The sequence below is a fragment of the Micromys minutus genome (assembly GCF_963924665.1).
Source record: "Micromys minutus genome assembly, chromosome: 9".
Classification (NCBI taxonomy): Eukaryota; Metazoa; Chordata; class Mammalia; order Rodentia; family Muridae; genus Micromys; species Micromys minutus.
In genome coordinates this window covers 59,578,279-59,595,914 of record NC_137978.1, presented here as the reverse complement: position 1 = coordinate 59,595,914, position 17,636 = coordinate 59,578,279, and positions in this window count along the sequence as shown.

Here is a 17,636-nt window from a genome sequence, read left to right as displayed (position 1 = left end):
AGAGTATATCATAAAAAGAATGTGAAAAAAGGCTGTAAACAGAAAAGTTGTAGAGGCTTACAGATCCTCAACAATTGGTCTGCTCTCTCTCTCTATTTTTTATGAAGGAGAATGAGAAAAAAGTCAACAAGAAAATAAATGAAAACATGATATAATTCTTTCAGAGATATCCATTCAGACTGTGCCTTTTTTTTTCTGAGTGGGTCTGAAGTCACTAATACACCTGAGTTGAACAAAACTGAACTAACACTCAGAACAAGCTTTCCATTTGAACATATTACTGATCATTATGATATTCTTCCTCTTGTGCCTTTATATTCCACTGTACCACAATAAACAAATTATATTTCTATAATAGTCTTCTAACCTTTAATAGAAGGCTAAAACTTTACACACATCAGAATTTAGATTCTAAAGAAAACTCAGCAACTCATTGTTAAGATGTTATCTTCATCTTAATGTTTTACTCCAGGAATTTGCAATGCTAGACTGAATACGCTGTGTATCTAATACTTCACAATGGGAAGGCCCAAAAGATAGGGCCTTCATAAAATCACATCACAAATCCTATAAGATGGAAACTGGTGAGAGGGGCTCCAGACCATTTGAAATTTATGTTCTCACCCTATTTCTTGTGCCAGATTTTAGGGTTGGAGATACTGCTGCTCATTTGGATGAATTAAATGCAATGTGTTTAATTGGGCCCCGAAGTAACAAGGGCCAGGTGGCAGCATTGAATCGCCAGAGACAAGGTGATGGTAGTTATCATAATGGACAGTGTAAACAAAACAGTGTTTATAATGACATAGCCTGTAATGGCCAGCACAGGAGAGGTGAACTATATAATGCCATGACTCACTCAGACCTTTGGTACTGGCTAATCAATCATGGTATTCCCAGACATGAAATACATAGGAAGTCTATGTTTACTCTGTATGAGCAGAAAAATTGTCAAATTTTTAAAAAAGGCTACATCAGATGGTGTCAAAAGGAAATCTCGGCCAGTGAATCAATTTCCTGACTTGAGCCAGTTTGCAGACCCAAAACCACTTGACTGAAGGAGTGTCCAGGTTTCTGAGGAAGGATCTTGATAAGACATCTAAAAGTTTTACTGTTAGGATTTCTCCAGTTTGTCCCCAGAAGGCCCTCTGGATTTTGACAAGGGTAACTGTGCACTGGAGGAAAGGAAATAATTAGACTATCCTGTGGTCAATTGGATACTGGTTCTGAATTGACAATGATACAAGGAGATCCCAAGAAACATCATGGGCCTCTAATCAAAGTAGGGACTAATGGAAGACAGGTGATTAATGGAGTTTTGATTGATGTTGAACTCACAGTAGATCCAGTAGGTCCTCGAACACATCCTGTGGTTATTTCCTCAGTTCCAGAATGTATTATTGGGATAGATATACTTAGAAATTGGCAGAATTCTCACATTGGTTCCCTGACTTGTGGAGTTGCTGCAGTTAATATTAAAACATAAATTGGTTTATCTTTTTTACTTGAGTTCTCCTGGGCCTGAAGGTGATATGGAGCCACGCTGACCATTAGTACCCAGTCTGAGCCACCATGGCCCATCTTGTGGTTTACTACCACCTATTTTCAATATTTAGTACCTCTGTTCTGGGTTATTTCTGTACCCCAAACTTCCACACAAACACAACTCTACACCCCGTGAGCTTTTCATACCGGTTTATATGTTCACCTCCCAACCCACAAACCATCTACACAAGGTTACATAAAATAGACAAAGATACATACTTTCCTTCATATAAAATGCTATATCTATACAATCCTTAATGCTCATAGCCATTTAACATCAATTAATATTGCCTGGTTCTAGCTGGTCCCTGGAAAACTCGATTTTGCAATGATGACTTTCACTCTCTGTCCTCTGACATCCTCAGAGCTCTATGCACACTCTCCTCTCTCATCCTGTCCAGTCACTGGCTTTCCTTTATCTTATTTATCAAAATGGAAAAGTTCAGACAGAGTCATGTGACTAGGCAGCACTTCTTGGGGAAGAGAAATTAACATTAAAATAACAGCTTCAGGACAATCTACATGGAGTAAGAGCTATTATGGTTGGCAAGGCTAAATGGAAGCCTTTAGAGTTGCCTGTGCCAAAAAAAAAAAAAAATAGTGAATCAAAAACAATATTGGATTCCTGAAAAAACTGCAGAAAATGTGGCCACTATCAAGGACTTGAAAGATGCAGGGGTGTTGGTTCCCACCACATCTTTCTTTAACTCTCCTATCTGGCCAATACAGAAGACAGATGAGTCATGGATAATGACAGGTGACTATTGAAAACTAAATCAGGTAGTATTGCCAATTGCAGTTGCTATACCAGATGTAGTTTCCTTACATTAGCAAATTAACACATCTCCTGGTACCTGGTATCCTGCTATTGATCTAGCAAATGCCTTCTTCTCGGTACCTGTTCATAAGGACCACCAGATGTGATTTGCTTTTAGTTGGCAAGGCCAACAGTATACTTTTACTGTTTTGTCTCAAAGATGTACTAACTCTCCTTCCCTATGTCATACCTTAGTTAGAAGGGATCTTGATCATTTGTCTCTCCCACAAAATAATACATTGGTGTATTATATTAATGACATTATGCTGATTGGACCAAGTGAGCAGGAAGTAGCAACCACTTAGGACTCAGTGGTAACACATATGTGTAACAGAGGATGGGAAATAAATCTAACCAAAACTCAAGGACCACCTCCTCGGGGAAATTCTTAGGAGTCCAGTGGTGTGGTGCATGCAGAGATATTCCTTCTAAGGTGAAAGATAAGTTACTGCACCTGGCCCCTCCCAAATCCAAAAAAGAAGTACAAGTTTTAGTGGGCCTGTCTGGATTCTGGAGACAGCACATTCCTCACTTGGGTGTGTTAATAGTCCCCTTTACTAAGTAAATCAGAAAGCTGCTAGTTTTGTGATCAGGCCAAGGAAGTTACTGAAGTCACCAGCAAATTACATAAAAAAGTTGCTCAAATGCCTATGGGTTCTACTCCTGTTGCAATGCCATGTTCTGCCAAGCATGCACCTATAGCCTCATGAGGTGTTCCCTATGATTGGCTAACTGAAGAAAAGAAGATTAGGACCTGGTTTACTGATGACTCTGCACGTTATGCAAGTACCACCTGGAAGTGGATAGCTGCAGCATTACAACCCCTTTCTGGGACAAATTGGACAGATACAGGTGAAGGAAAATCTTCACAATGGGCAGAACTTCAGGCAGTACATATAGTATTACAATTTGTTTGGAAGAAGAAATGAACAGATGTATGATTGTTCACTGACACATGCACTGTAGCTAATGAATTGGCTGGACAGTCTGGACCTTAGAAAAATCACAATTGGATAATTGGTGAGTAAGACATCTGGTAAAGAAGTATGTGGCTAGATCTCTCCAAATGGGCAAATCACATGAAGATATTTGTGTCCCCTGTAAATGCTCACCAAAAGGTGACTTCAGCTGAGGAGGAGTTTAATACTTAAGTGGATAAGCTGACCCTTTCTGTGGAAAGCCAGCCTCTTTCCCCAGCAATCCCTGTCATTGCTCAACGGGCACATGAACCGAGTGGCCATGGCGGCTGAGAGGGAGGTTAAGCTTGGGCTCAACAATATGGATTTTCCCTCACCAGAGATGACCTGGCTACAGCTGCTGCTGAATGTCAGATCTGCCAACAGCAGAGACCAACACTGAGCCCCAGATATGGCACCATTCCTCGAGATACATGTTGACTATAATTGGACCACTTCATCCATGGAAAGGACAATGCTTTTTTCTAACTGGAGTAGATACTTACTCTGGTTATGGATTTGCCTTTCCTGTACATAATGCTTCTGCCAAAACCACCATTTGTGGACTTATTGAATGCCTTATCTATCATCATGTTATACCACACAGCATTCCTTCTGATTTAGGAACTTATTTCACAGCCAGAGAAGTGTCAATGTGGGCCAACAGTCACGGAATCCACTAGTCTTAACATGTTCCTCATCATCCTGACGCAGCTAGTCTGATAGAAAATGGGATGGCCCTTTGAAGATGCAGTTACACGGCCAATTAGGTGGCAGCCCACAGGCTTGGGCAGAGTTCATCAGGATGCAGTACATGCTTTGAATCAGAGTCTTATATATGGTACAGTTTTTCCCATAGCCAGCATCCATGGGTCCTTGAATCCAGGGGTGGAAAAGGGAATAGTTCCACACACTATAACTAGTAGTGACCCTCTAGGAAAATTTCTCCATCCTGTCATCTCATCTCTAGATTCTGCTGGCCTAGAAGTTTTATTTCCAGAGGGTGGAGATTACTGAGCTCAAGGTCATCCGGGACAAGCAAGTGTCTGATCCAGGTCTGCTTATACACCTTCAATCTGGGATACACCTTCAGTTGAAGACCTACATAAGGACATGTGTACAAGTAAGGCTCTCTCTCTCTCTCTCTCTCTCTCTCTCTCTCTCTCTCTCTCTCTCTCTCTCTCTCTCTCTCTCTCTCTCACTCTCACTCTCTTGTGTGTCTTTCTCCCTCCCTCCCCCCTGTCTCCCTCCCTTCCCTGCACTTTCTGCCTGCCTGCCTGCTTGTCTTGCATGACTGAGCATGTGTTAGATTCTTGAACTTCACAATTGTTGCTGGTCATTGTTAAGGAATTAGACTACAGACGATAAGTCACAAAAAAATACCTTGCTATATAGAGACTACTCACAAGTTCTGTGACTCTAGAGAACCCTGACTAATACACTTCCTTTCCATATTTTTCTATGCTTGGCAACCTCAACTTAAATCTTAGTTGAACTCAGTTCATACACAGATTGTTCTTTCTTTGTAATGCCCCCAACAGCAGGCCACAAACAAAGACAGGTTGTTTGGATACACATATTTATTGGTCTCTTTTCTGTCCCACTATTTATTTAGGGCCAATCCTGAAATGAATTGCAGGACTATTGTTCAGACCATGGCCAGCTGTGAAAAAAATAGGGCTTCATAGGAAGTCCTAACTACATAGCATGAGAAAGCTGAGCTGAGCTACATGAGGCATTGCCTTTGACAATATGAAATCACTAGAGAAAAAAAGAATAAAATTTTTAATTACTAAGAAACAATCGAGATGAGAAACATGGGAGTAGACCAGTGATGCATAAAGACAATGAAACATAAAAATTATCAATAATAAACTGTTCAAAACATGCATACAGTTGAAAAACACATACATATAGTGACTTTGCTAAGGAGCAGGTTCTTTCCTGGTAAAAGGAAGAGGATCAATAAAATACTTTTGAACATGCCCCTATGTCAATGTCAGCTTCTGCTATCTGCACCTGAAATACACAGCAACATCATCCATGTCTTTAATTACTGAGGTGAGGTGACTGTGTCATTGAGGATTGCACATATCTGTATATGATAGACACTTAATTGAAAATTCCATATTTACTCTCTCAAGATAACATTTAAAATTTCATGAACACCAATCTGGTTTGCTCATTAACACATGTGAATTAGTTCATTCTGGGAAATAACAAAGTCACTCATCGTTCCTGAATCAGGTTCTTCTTCATAAAGATGAGCCTTAAAATTACTCCTTTAAAGTTCAATCCACATGTGGCATTCCTAAATTTACCCTGTACTGTGCACAAATAAAACTGTTCCTTTTGTTCTGCACTGAAGTTAGATCCCATGTTATACATGCAAATTTTTTTCCTTTTGTTGCAATGCACAGTTCACGACATATAGAAGTTTAGCCAACCATGCCCAGGCACAATGCCATTTAATCCCAGAGCCAAACTAAAATTCCTGGCATGGCTTAAAACCTATGACTCTGCAATGGGCAATGGGGCCATTTAACGAGAAAGAGGCAGCCCATCTTGCTTCTTGAGAGCCAATGAGATGCCCTGTAGTGGGTATAATGGTTCCTGCAATCACCAAGTCTGTTTTGGCAACTTGCTGGACACCCGGAGACTTGGACATTGACTCTGCACCTTCAAACTCTTAACTCCAAGTTTATTCATAACTAGGAAAAGCATCATCTGTCACCAACAGGGTGTTCGCTACATATGCAGCAAGGGCACTGAACTTGATCAGAGTAAGTGTTATTTGATTGTAGCCATCATCTTTAAATTCCTTTGACTGAAACTTTTGTTTATTACATTGTCATGGGCTTTTAGCTTTTTCAAATTTTTTGGTAGGTTGGAGCCTTCATATCCCTTCTATTTTCCCCCCATGAGAGGAAAGTATGAAGGCATTCCTCTTGTTCCTTTGTGTAATTTGTCTCGATACTAAAGTACATTCTCTTCCACCCTTTTTCTATACCTAAGAAGAATAGGTAGAGAATAGAAAAGTAGTTTGAAATCCCTGAATCTAAGCTCTCTAGTTTCCTCCCTGTCTAATGCTAAATTTTCAAAATATTTTTTAAAAATGATAACATATCTATAATTCATAAAATTACTAGAGCATCCACCCCTACATAAAGGACTGTAACAACAGTCTTCTATTTTCTGTTTCTAGCTGAATTGGGGTGAATAATTCTCTATTGTGGGCCCAAAGAGAAACAGGAAATTAATTTTGAGCAAAGGAGGACTAGGTGGTATCATTTGTCTTCTAGTCACTGTGTTTTGAGAAAGTTCACTGCTTAGCTGAGATCTTGGCTATGGTGGTCTGAAAGGCTAGATAATCAAGCTGGATGTTTTGGAATAGTTCTGGAAGCAAGCCTTTAGAAGAAACAGGTTTGATGTATTTGAGATAGAATCAAACAAGGAGCCAGAGAGGAAGGTTCCAGAACCTCAGCATCCTGGAGTATGAATTAGGTCAGGGCTATCTCTCTCTCTCTCTCTCTCTCTCTCTCTCTCTCTCTCTCTCTCTCTCTCTCTCTCTCTCTCTCTCTCTCTCTCTTTTTCCTGCAGTATACAAAACTCATAAGCAACTTATAGTTCTCTAAAGACATTCATATGGAGCATTCAGGGTGAAGACAAATAAAGACAACTAAGTTCCTCTCTTCAGAGGTTAGTTTGATCACATACTCAAATTAAAATATAAATTTCCATTCATGCCATGTTAAAGGATGATATGTAACAAAAAGTCATGAGAATTTTGTCCTTAATAAGTGTTATTGGCTGTGTATACACATTTAATTCTCAGTTCCAGTGCTGTCTCCATATACAGGGACACATCACCACATATATATTATTTATATTTTTGATTATGTTTGTCTCCCATTTTTTTCTCTATAGCCAGGGTCCTTCATCCTGTCTAAGGTTTCAACCTTTAATGCACCCATAGCGTTTCTTTACTGGTGGAAATATATGCATAAACCCTCCCTCAGATTAACACATATTTGTTTTATATTCTGATATAAGAATATATTTCAGCAGCTGTAGTTTTTGCGATGTTCCCTAAATTACTTTATTTTATAATATAAAAAAATCCTGCTTCATCATATTAGATACAAATACCTGTCACTGTCTGTTTTGATTTATATGGGGATTCCCACAAATGAATCCAAATTCTTGAAATAGGTGGGTTGAGAAGAATTATATGACTGGAAGCTGCTGAACAATGGGCGGGTAGAGAAGGAGCTTTTTGTAGAGGAATCAGGCCTTAGTGACGGGAAGTCCCAACATTCCAGTGTTCTCCCTGCACCTCTGCAGTCTCCTGGTCAGGAAGTCATAGTGGGAGACTAGTCCTCAGTATCTGAGGTACCCGAAAACCTCCTGAAGCTGCAGTTGCTGTGCTGGCCTCCTAGGACATTCAACAGTTGGTCCTGTCTCCTGCCAGGTCAGAGGAGCTGCTGGGCTGGGAAAGGGGCAGGAGCAGAACAGGGCTGTGGGGCAGGGGTGCATTTCCTGCTGCCACTCTCACAGTTCTGTTGTGAATATTGTAGCATTTTCGGGTTAGTTCATTGTCAGGAAGTTTGAGGTCCTGTGAATTGTGTTTGTGGTGATTTTCATTAATTTTATGTGGTTGCCAGAATATTTTTCTAAAATAACTTCATAGATCCTTGGCCATATCTGTCGTTTGTGCACCAGGGTTCTCTTTCTAAAACTTTAACAAAGCTCTTCTCATCCAAATTAATTCAAATAAAATCATGTTTCTCTGTTTGCCATTCCATTTCCCTTCCTTCAGGGGACTGAACAGGCATCCCGAGAGAGCTTTGTATATGTGTCATATGAGGGTCCACAGCAGATTTGATTGAATTAGAAAATATTCATTATAAAGCACCATCACATGGCTGTAAATATTAACATTAATTCAGTCTAGTTATAGTCTTCATTAATTTTACACTGAGCTACATGCAGGCTCCTTTGTAAATACAGCATTGGAAATGTGTCCTCATAGTCTTAGTTATTAATGTTACACTTTAGGTTTGAATGAAACATGAAGACAGGATTGCAGGCAGGTACAGCTAAGGAAAAGATAAATGGTTAGTTCTGTTAATCTTGAGTGTTGCCAGATTAAAACCAATTCCAGTATGTTGGCAAGCTGTATTCAATATATCCTGACCAAGAGATTCACTTTGATCTCATGCTACAGGCTACAGCATAGCCCATTCCAGTGTCTAATGGAGCTTTATTATTTTCCTAAGACTTCAGACCTGATGCATTGCAAGAAGAAACCTGGTTCTTGGACTGGTGGTGAGACTAATTTTTGGCATTTCAGTCTGAGGGTGAAAGCAGAGTTATCTGGTGGGTGATGGAGTGTAGATTGGCAGGCCAGGAGAAAATCTGGAGATATGATTGTGGCTAGCTATCAGTGTCAGCATTGATATGTTAATAGGCACCAGAGTTAGCCATTTCTCCTGAATTTCCTTGAATCCTTCCAAGGTCCAGTCCAGTCTGCTGTGAAAAGGACCTGATGCCAAGATATTTTATAAGTAGAAAACTTACCACAGATTAAGACATAATTAGACTGCATCTTTTGAATAATTATAATTTCTCACTCATATGAAATGTGTCTCCTTGGCTCATGAAAAGCACTCTTCACATGCATATTCATAGATTATTGAGTTCTGCAAGGTGGATATCTTGTAGGTATTCGAATGCTTAGATCCTGCACTAGGAACTTTTTCCAGAGACCTGTAGTTGGAGAAGTTCAATAGTCTGGATTTTATGGGTCACAATATTTTTCTTGCAGTTTTTCATGCTCCTCCTCAATGTTGCTTGGAAAAGGACTCTGTTTACTGTGTGACTGACTCTCACATCTCATAGGATGAACTAAAATCCCCAGAGTAAAGAGACATTTTCATGATATCTTCTCTTTCCTTCATGTTTATCTTTTTGCCTGGTCTTGGCATCTTTCATTTTGTTTCCGGGAAATACCAGGTTCTTCCTGAGGAAGATATTCCCATTTTCAGGATTCCATTTGCTAAAGCAAATTTGCATAGCTGTAAATCCACTCTAATTGCCTTGGTGATAAAAACCGAGGAGACTTTAACAAAGATTCCAGGTATGTTAAACTGATTGAGCAGGGGGTGGGGAGGGGTGGGGCTCACATCTCAACAGTAGAGGAACTTGAATTTGTTTTTGCCAGATTCTACTTCCTTAATGATTCTGGAAAATTTCACTGGGAATACTATTAGATGTGATGATATGAATTTCCCTTGGTAGGCAGTACAAACAGCAGTCAATGATGTCAATATTTAAAAGAAAGTTTCTTGTACCCAGACTGAAAACAGCATCTGGCTATGGGTGTGACATGGCCATTTACACACATGAAGCAAATGTCAGTATTGGATTTCCTCCTAGGGCCTGTGAACTTTTTTACTGGATTTTAGCCAGATTCCCAGTGCAGTCTTTGTATTTTATTTCCTGTGGACCTGACCTCAGCTTGGACCAGAAAACCTTCTGTTACCCGCAGATTTTATTGCACATTTTCACCAGTTAAGTTTGTTACCTAAGTAGGTTTATGACTAAAAACCATGTCTTAATGAATTACTACATTCAACTGTACATAAACTGTCAATACTACTTTTCTTAATTTAACCATATGGTTGTCAGTTATTTTCTCTCAGGGCTTGAAAAATATGATTCCATGATCTCCCGATTTTAATCTATTGAACAATATTTATTACGAATGCAGGCTATTAACATGTTGCCTCTTTTGATGCTCAAGGATGGGACAACTGGAAAGAGGGATGTTCCTCTCTTTTTAGTATGAGGGCTTGTTCAGTCTCCATCCAATAGAAGATGTACTTTTCCGATTTTATTCATAACCAAAATAATTCAATGATACACATTCATTAATGCATTTCATGGTATTTATACTTTATCCCAGTATCTACTGCTAAGTAGGAATTTATGATCATTCATGTTAGCCACTAGTCATTGTCTTGGTCTCTAGACCCAGGGATATAAATTTAGAGTAATAGCCTTGAGTAATTATTTTTTACAGAAGGTAATCATGTGGTCTGTTTAAGTTCCTGGTGTCTGCTGATAGATTATACTCATATTCCTTACCACACTAAATACGAGATTCCATGCTCCAGTGTCTTTGGAAATGTTGACAAGTTTCCTCGTATTCTGTTTTTAATGTCCTTTTATGTGGTTTAGCATAGTCCATAATGAAGTTTCATTAATTTAATCTTTGTTCTGTTCAAACCCTGTTTTGAAATTTAGAAGACTTTGAATATTTGAAGCTGGGAGAATTTAAAAAATAATGAGTGTGCCTCTTGTATGTCAGTGTTCTGTTCATTTTTCTTTGAAACATCTCTTTTTATTCAAACCATTCAATATTTTTATTTTATATTATTAGTAAAATTGTCTCAAGGGCTTATTTCCCTTTTCAAAAAAAGATTTATTTATTTATTTATTATATGTAACTACACTGTAACCATCTTGATACACACCAGAAGAGGGCATCAGATCTTATGACATGTGGTTGAGTGCCCCCATGTGGTTGCTGATATTTGAACTCAGAACCTCTGGAAAGGGAGTCAGTGCTCTTAACCACTGATCCATCTCTCCAGCCTCCTAAAAGGCTTATTTGCTATGATCTTTATTTTCTTCTGATATGATGAGAACATAAGGTTTAGGTCTCTCATATATATAGCACCATTATATTTTCACTGGACTTTCTACTGTGTGGACATACAACTTCTAAGGAATGAAGGCCTGCAGGTTCCAAAGAGAATCTGTTGTAAGTGATGCTCAAAAATATATATGATGGCTTATTTCTATTTTTTGTCATTACTTTTTTATTATTTATTTTATAAAATTTTATTATAACAAACAAAATTTATTACATAATAATATATGATAAATGCAGTTTTTCCATTTTTTTTTCCTAAGACGGTCTGAGGCTTCGACATTTTGGCCTTTCGATTCTTTGAGCTTTATAAGGTTTGTGAATCATTTCTGGGGTGTTCATAGTTTTCTGGGGCTAGTATCCAATTATGAGTGACTGAATATTTTGTCTGTTCTTTTCTGACTGGGTTACCTCACTCAGGATGATATCTATTCTCTAGTTTCATCTATTTGCCTACTAATTTGGTAAAGTCATTGTTTCTAATAGGTTAGTAGTATTTAATTGTGTAAATGTACCATACTTTTTGTATCCATTTCTCTGTTGAAGGACATCTGGAATCTTTCCACTTCTGGTTATTACAAATGAAGCAACTGTGAACTTGGTGGAGCATATGTCCTTACACTGTCAATACTACTTTTCTGAATTATATGGTTACTAGTTATTTTATCTCAGGGCTTGAAAAATATGATTCCATGATCTCCTGATTTTAATCTCTGGAAAATATTTATTACGACTGCAGGCTGTTATCATGTTGCCTCTTTTGATGCTCAGGGATGGGACAACTGGATAGAGTTGTGCATTGTCACAGCACTTAGATGTGACAATAGGCAGATTCATGTGAGCGTAGGAGCAGCCAATGTCTGAAATCTTTTCCCAGGGAATGCTAGATTAGGATGCTATGGTGTTCTACTATTCAAAAGTCCCAGTGTCTGAACACTACAGATTGCTATCTGAGTTTATCTACTTTAATAAGATTGTGGTGAAACAAATGGTAGTTAACATGACCTGGACGGCTCAAAAGTAAAGAAATATGTTTTTATTTAAATCAGGTGTTCATTTGAGGTAATGTTAGTTTCAACTTTTATAGTAGAAGCCATCCATTTCTAGTGTGAGCATTTGTTCAGTCTCCATCAAGTAGAAGATGTACTGTTCCCATTTTACTCATAACCAAAATAATTCAGTGATACACATTCATTTATGCATTTCATTGTATTGATACTTTATCCCAGAGTACCCCCATCTTCTGGTAGTACTATATCCAGTTTTCTGAGGAACCACCAAACTGATTTCCAGAGAGGTTGTACCAGCTTACAACCCCACCAACATGAAGGAGTGTTCCTCTTTCTCTGCACCCTGGCCAGAATCTGCTGTCATCTGAGTTTTTGATCTTAGCCATTATGAGTGGTGTGGAGTGGAATCTCAGGGTTGTTTGATTTGCATTTCCCTGATGCCTAGGGATATTGAGCATTCCTTTAGGTGCTCCTTGGCCATTTGGTATTCCTCTGTTGAGAATTCTTTGTCTATCTCTGTACCCCATTTGTGACAGGATTATTTAATTCTCTGGTGTCTCACCTCTTGAGTTCTTTGTATATATTGGATATTAGAATTCTCTCAGATGTAGGATTGGTAAAGATCTTTCTCAGTCTGTTGGCTGCCATTTTGATTTCTTGACAGTGTCCTTTGCCTTACAGAAACTTTGCAATCTCATGAGTTTCTATTTATCCATTCTGGATCTTAGATCATAGGCCATTGGTGTTCTGGTTAGGAAAATTTCTCCTATGCCTACTAATCTTTTTGCCACTTTCTTTTCTAATAGTTTCAGTGTACCTGGTTTTATGTGGAGATCTTTGCACCACGTGCACTTGAGGTTTGTAAAATTATATGAGACAGGATGGATTTTCATTGTTCTGCTTGCTGACTACCACATGAATCAACACCATTTGTTGAATAGGTTGACCTTTTCCCATTTAATGATTTTAGCTCAGTTGTTGAAGATCAAGTGACCATATGTATGAGGGTTCATTTCTGCATCTTCAATTCTGTTTTATTGATCTACTGTCCTGTCTCTGTACCAGTACCAGGAGGTCTTTAACACAATTGCTTTGTAATATTGCTTGAGGTCATGGATTGTGTTTCCTGCAGAAGTTTTCTTGTTGTTGAGAATAGATTTCACTTTCCTAGGTGTTTTTTTTTTTCGTGATGAATTTGCAAATGGCTCTTTCAATATCTATGAAGTATTGAGTTTGAATTTTAATGGGGATTGCATTGAATCTGTAGACAGCTTTTGGTAAAATGGCCAGTTTTACAATGTTGAACTTTCCAATTTATGAGCATGGAAGATCTTTCCATTTTCTGAGATCTTCTTCCATTTCCTTCTCAAGAGATTTGAAGTTATTGTCATACCAATATTTTACTTTCATAGATAGGGCCACACCAAGGTATTTCATATTGTTTGTGACTATTTTCCCTAATATCTTTCTCAGAGTGTTTGTCCTTTGGGTAGAAGAAGGCTACTGATTTGAGTTAGTTTTATATTCAGCTAATTTGCTAACATTGTGTATCAACTGTAAATGTTCTCTGGTGGAATTTTTGGGGTTATTTAAGTCATAAGCAAATAGTGATATTTTTACTTGTTTTGTTCTGATTTGTATCCCTTTGAAAAAAAATTTTAACTTTATTTTAAAAAACAGATAAAAGAAAAAAAATTTAAACATTTTTACATAAATGTATACAAATACAATTGTGTCAGTGCTTGGCTTTTTTTTTTTTTTTCTTTTTTTTTAAAGTTTGATACTCTGCATTAAGGACTTACTAGTTACAATGAGCAAAAAGTACATGTAAAACAGGAGGTAACCCGGAATTAGTCAACGTTTTCTTGGTGTGTAAGGATTGAGCATGACATTTTTTGTTTGTTTTTTTGTTTTTGTTTTTTCTTGAACTTCACACAGTCCGTGAGTTGTTTCTGGGCAGTCCGAGCCACTCTGGTTAGCATCCCACTATCAGTGACTGCATATTATGTCTGTTCTTTTGTGACTGGGTTATCTCATTCAGGATGATATTCTCTAGATGCAACCATTTTCTTATGAATTTGGTAAGTCATTGTTTCTGATGGATGAGTAGTACTCCATTGTGTAAATTTACCAAAAATTTTGTATCCATTCATCTACTGAAGGACATCTGGGTTCTTTCTGGCTTCTGGCTATTATAAATAAAGCTGCTATAAACATTGTAGTACATGTATCTTTGTTGTATATTGGAGTGTCTCTGGGGTATATGCCTAGAAGTGGAATAGCTGGATCTTCAGGTAGTACTATGTCCAATTATCTGAGGAATCGCCAGACTGATTTCCAGAGTGGTTGTATCAGTTTACAACCCCACCAACAGTGGAGAAGTGTTCTTTCTCTGCAATCTCGCCTGCATCTGCTGTCATCTGAGTTTTGGATCTTGGCCAATCTGACTGGTGTGAGGTGGAATCTCAGGGTTGTTTTGATTTGCATTTCCCCTTTGGCTAAGGATGTTGAGCACTTTCTTAGATGTTTCTCAGCCATTCGATATTCCTCAATTGACAAGGTTTTGTTTAGCTCTGTACCCCATTTTTTGATAGGGTTGTTTGATTCTCTGGTGTCTAGCTTTTTGAGTTCCTTGTATACCTTGGATATTAGGCCTCTATCTGATGTGGAGTTGGTAAAGATCTTTTCCCATTCTCTTGGCTGCCGTTTGTTTTCTTGACGATGTCCTTACCCTTACAGAAACTTTGCAATCTCATTAAGTCCCATTTGTTAATCTTTGACCTTAGAGCATGAGCCATTAGTGTTTTGTTCATAAAATTTTCTCATGTAATAGTTTCAGTGTATCTGGTTTAATGTGGAGATCTTTGATCCACTTACTCTTGAGCATTGTACAAGGAGATAAGAAAGGGTCTATTTTCATTCTTTTGCATTCTGAGTGCCAGTTGGACCAGCACCATTTGTTGAATAGGCTGTTATTTTTCCATTGAATGTTTACAGCTCGTTTGTCAAAAATAAGGTGACCATATACATAAGGGCTCATTTCTGGATCTTCTATTCTATTCCATTGATCCACTTGCCTATTTCTGTACCAGTACCATGCAGTTTTCAGCACAATTGCCTTGTAATATAGCTTGAGGTAAGGGATAGTGATTCCTGCAGATGTTTTCTTGTTGTTGAAGATGGATTTCGCTATTCTAGGTCTTTTGTTATTCCATATGAAATTGCACATTGATCTTTCCAATTCCATGAAGAACTGGGTTGGAATTTTGATGGGGATTGCATTGAATCTGTAGATTGCTTTTGGTAGGATGGCCATTTTTAAAATGTTGATCCTTCCAATCCATGAGCCTGGGAGATCTTTCCATTTTTTGAGATCCTCCTCAATTTCTTTCTTTAGAGGTTTGAAGTTCTTGTCATACAGGCCCTTCACTTGCTTAGTTAGAGTCACACCAAGGTATTTCATAGTTTTTGTGACTATTGTGAAGGGGATCTTTTTCCTAATTTTTTTCTTCACATGTTTGTCCTTTGAATATAGGAAGGCTAGTGATTTAATTTTGTATCCAGCCATTTTTCTGAAGTTGTTTATCAGCTGTGGGAGTTCTCTGGTGGAATTTGTGGGGTCACTTAAGTACACTATCATGTCATCTGCAAAGAGTAATGTTTTTATTTCTTCCTTTCCGATTTGTATCCCCGTGATCTCCTTTTGCTGTCTAATTGTTCCAGCCATGTCTTCCAGTACTATGTTGAATAGGTAGGGGGAGAGTGGGCAGCTTTGTCGAGTCCCTGATTTTAGTGGGATTGCTTCAAGTTTCCCACTGTTAAGTTTAATGTTGGCTGTTGGTTTTGCTGTATATTGCTTTTATTATGTTTAGGTATGGACCTTGGATTCCTGTTCTTTCCAGGACTTTTAACATGAAGGGGTGTTGAATTTTGTCAAATGCTTTTTCAGCATCTAGTGAAATGACCATGTGATTTTGTTCTTTGAGTTTGTTTATATGGTGGATTACATTGATGGATTTCCTTCTATTAAACCATCCCTGCATCCCAGGGATAAAGCCTACTTGGTCATGATGAATGATCATTTTGATGTGTTCTTGGATTTGGTTTGCAAAAATTTTGTTGAGTATTTTTGCATCAATGTTCATAAGTGAGATTGGTCTGAGGTTCTCTTTCCTTGTATGGTCCTTGTGTGGTTTAGGAACTAGGGTTATTGTAGCCTCAAAAAATGAGTTATGTAGTATTCCATTTGATGCTATCTTGTGGAATATTTTGGAGAGTATTGGTGTTATGTCCGCAATAAATGTCTGTTAAAATTCTGCACTGAACCTGTCTGGACCTGGGCTTTCTTTTGTTGGGAGGCTTTTGATGACTTCTTGTGTTTCTTTCGATGTTATGGGATTATTTAGATGGCTTACCTGGTCCTGCTTTAACTTTAGGATCTTGTATCTGTCTAAGAATTCATCCATTTCTTTCAGATTTTACAACTTTGTGGAGTATAGACTTTTGCAGTAGGATCTGATGATTTTTTGAATTTTCTCAGTTTCAGTTGTTATGTCTCCACTTTCATTTCTGATTTTGTTAATTTGTATGCTCTCTCTTTGTCCGCTAGTTAGTCTGGTTAGGGGTTTATCAATCTTGTTGATTTTCTCAAAGAACCAGCTCTTGGTTTTGTTGATTCTTTTGATGGTTCTTTTTGTTTCTATTTGGTCAGTTTCTTCCCTAAGTTTGATTATTTCTTGCTGTCTACTCCTCTTGGGTGTATCTGCTTCCTTTTGTTCTAGAGCTGTGCTGTCAAGTTGCTGATGTAGTTTCTTTTTGAAAGCACTCAGAGCTATGAATTTTCCTCTCAGTACTGCTTTCATTGCATCCCATAGGTTTGGGTATGTTGTGTTTTTGTTTTCATTAAATTCTAGAAAATCCTTAATTTCTTTCTTATTTCTTTTTTGACCCTGCTATCGTTTAACAGAGCATTGTTTAGTTTCTATGTGTACGTGGGCTTTTTGTTGTCTTTGTTGTTGTTAAAGACCAGCCTTAGATCATGGTGATCTGAGAGGATGCATGGGAGTATTTCAATCTTCTTATATTGATTGAGGCTCATTCTGTGTCCAATTATATGGTCAATTTTTGAGAAGGTGCCATGGGGTGCTGAGAAGAAGGTGTATTCTTTTACTTTAGGATGATATGTTCTGTAGATATCTACTAATTCCAGTTGGTTCATAGTCTCTGCTAGTTTTACAGTGTCCTTGTTCAGTTTCTGTTTCCATGATCTTCCCAGTGGTGAGAGTGGGGTATTAAAGTCTCTCACTATTATTGTGTGGGGTGAAATGTATTTTTTGAGCTTTATTAGGGTTTTTTTTATTTATGAATGTGGGTGCTTTTGTATTTGGAGCATATACGTTAAGGATTGAGAGTTCCTCCTGACAGATTTCCCCTGTAATGAGTAAAAAGTGTTCTTTATCTTTTTTGATAACTTTTGGTTCGAAATTTACTTTATTTGATATTAGAATAGCCACTCCAGCATGCTTCTTGGGGCCGTTTGCTTTGAAGTTTTTTTCCCCAACATTTTACTCTGAGATATTGTCAGTCTTTTT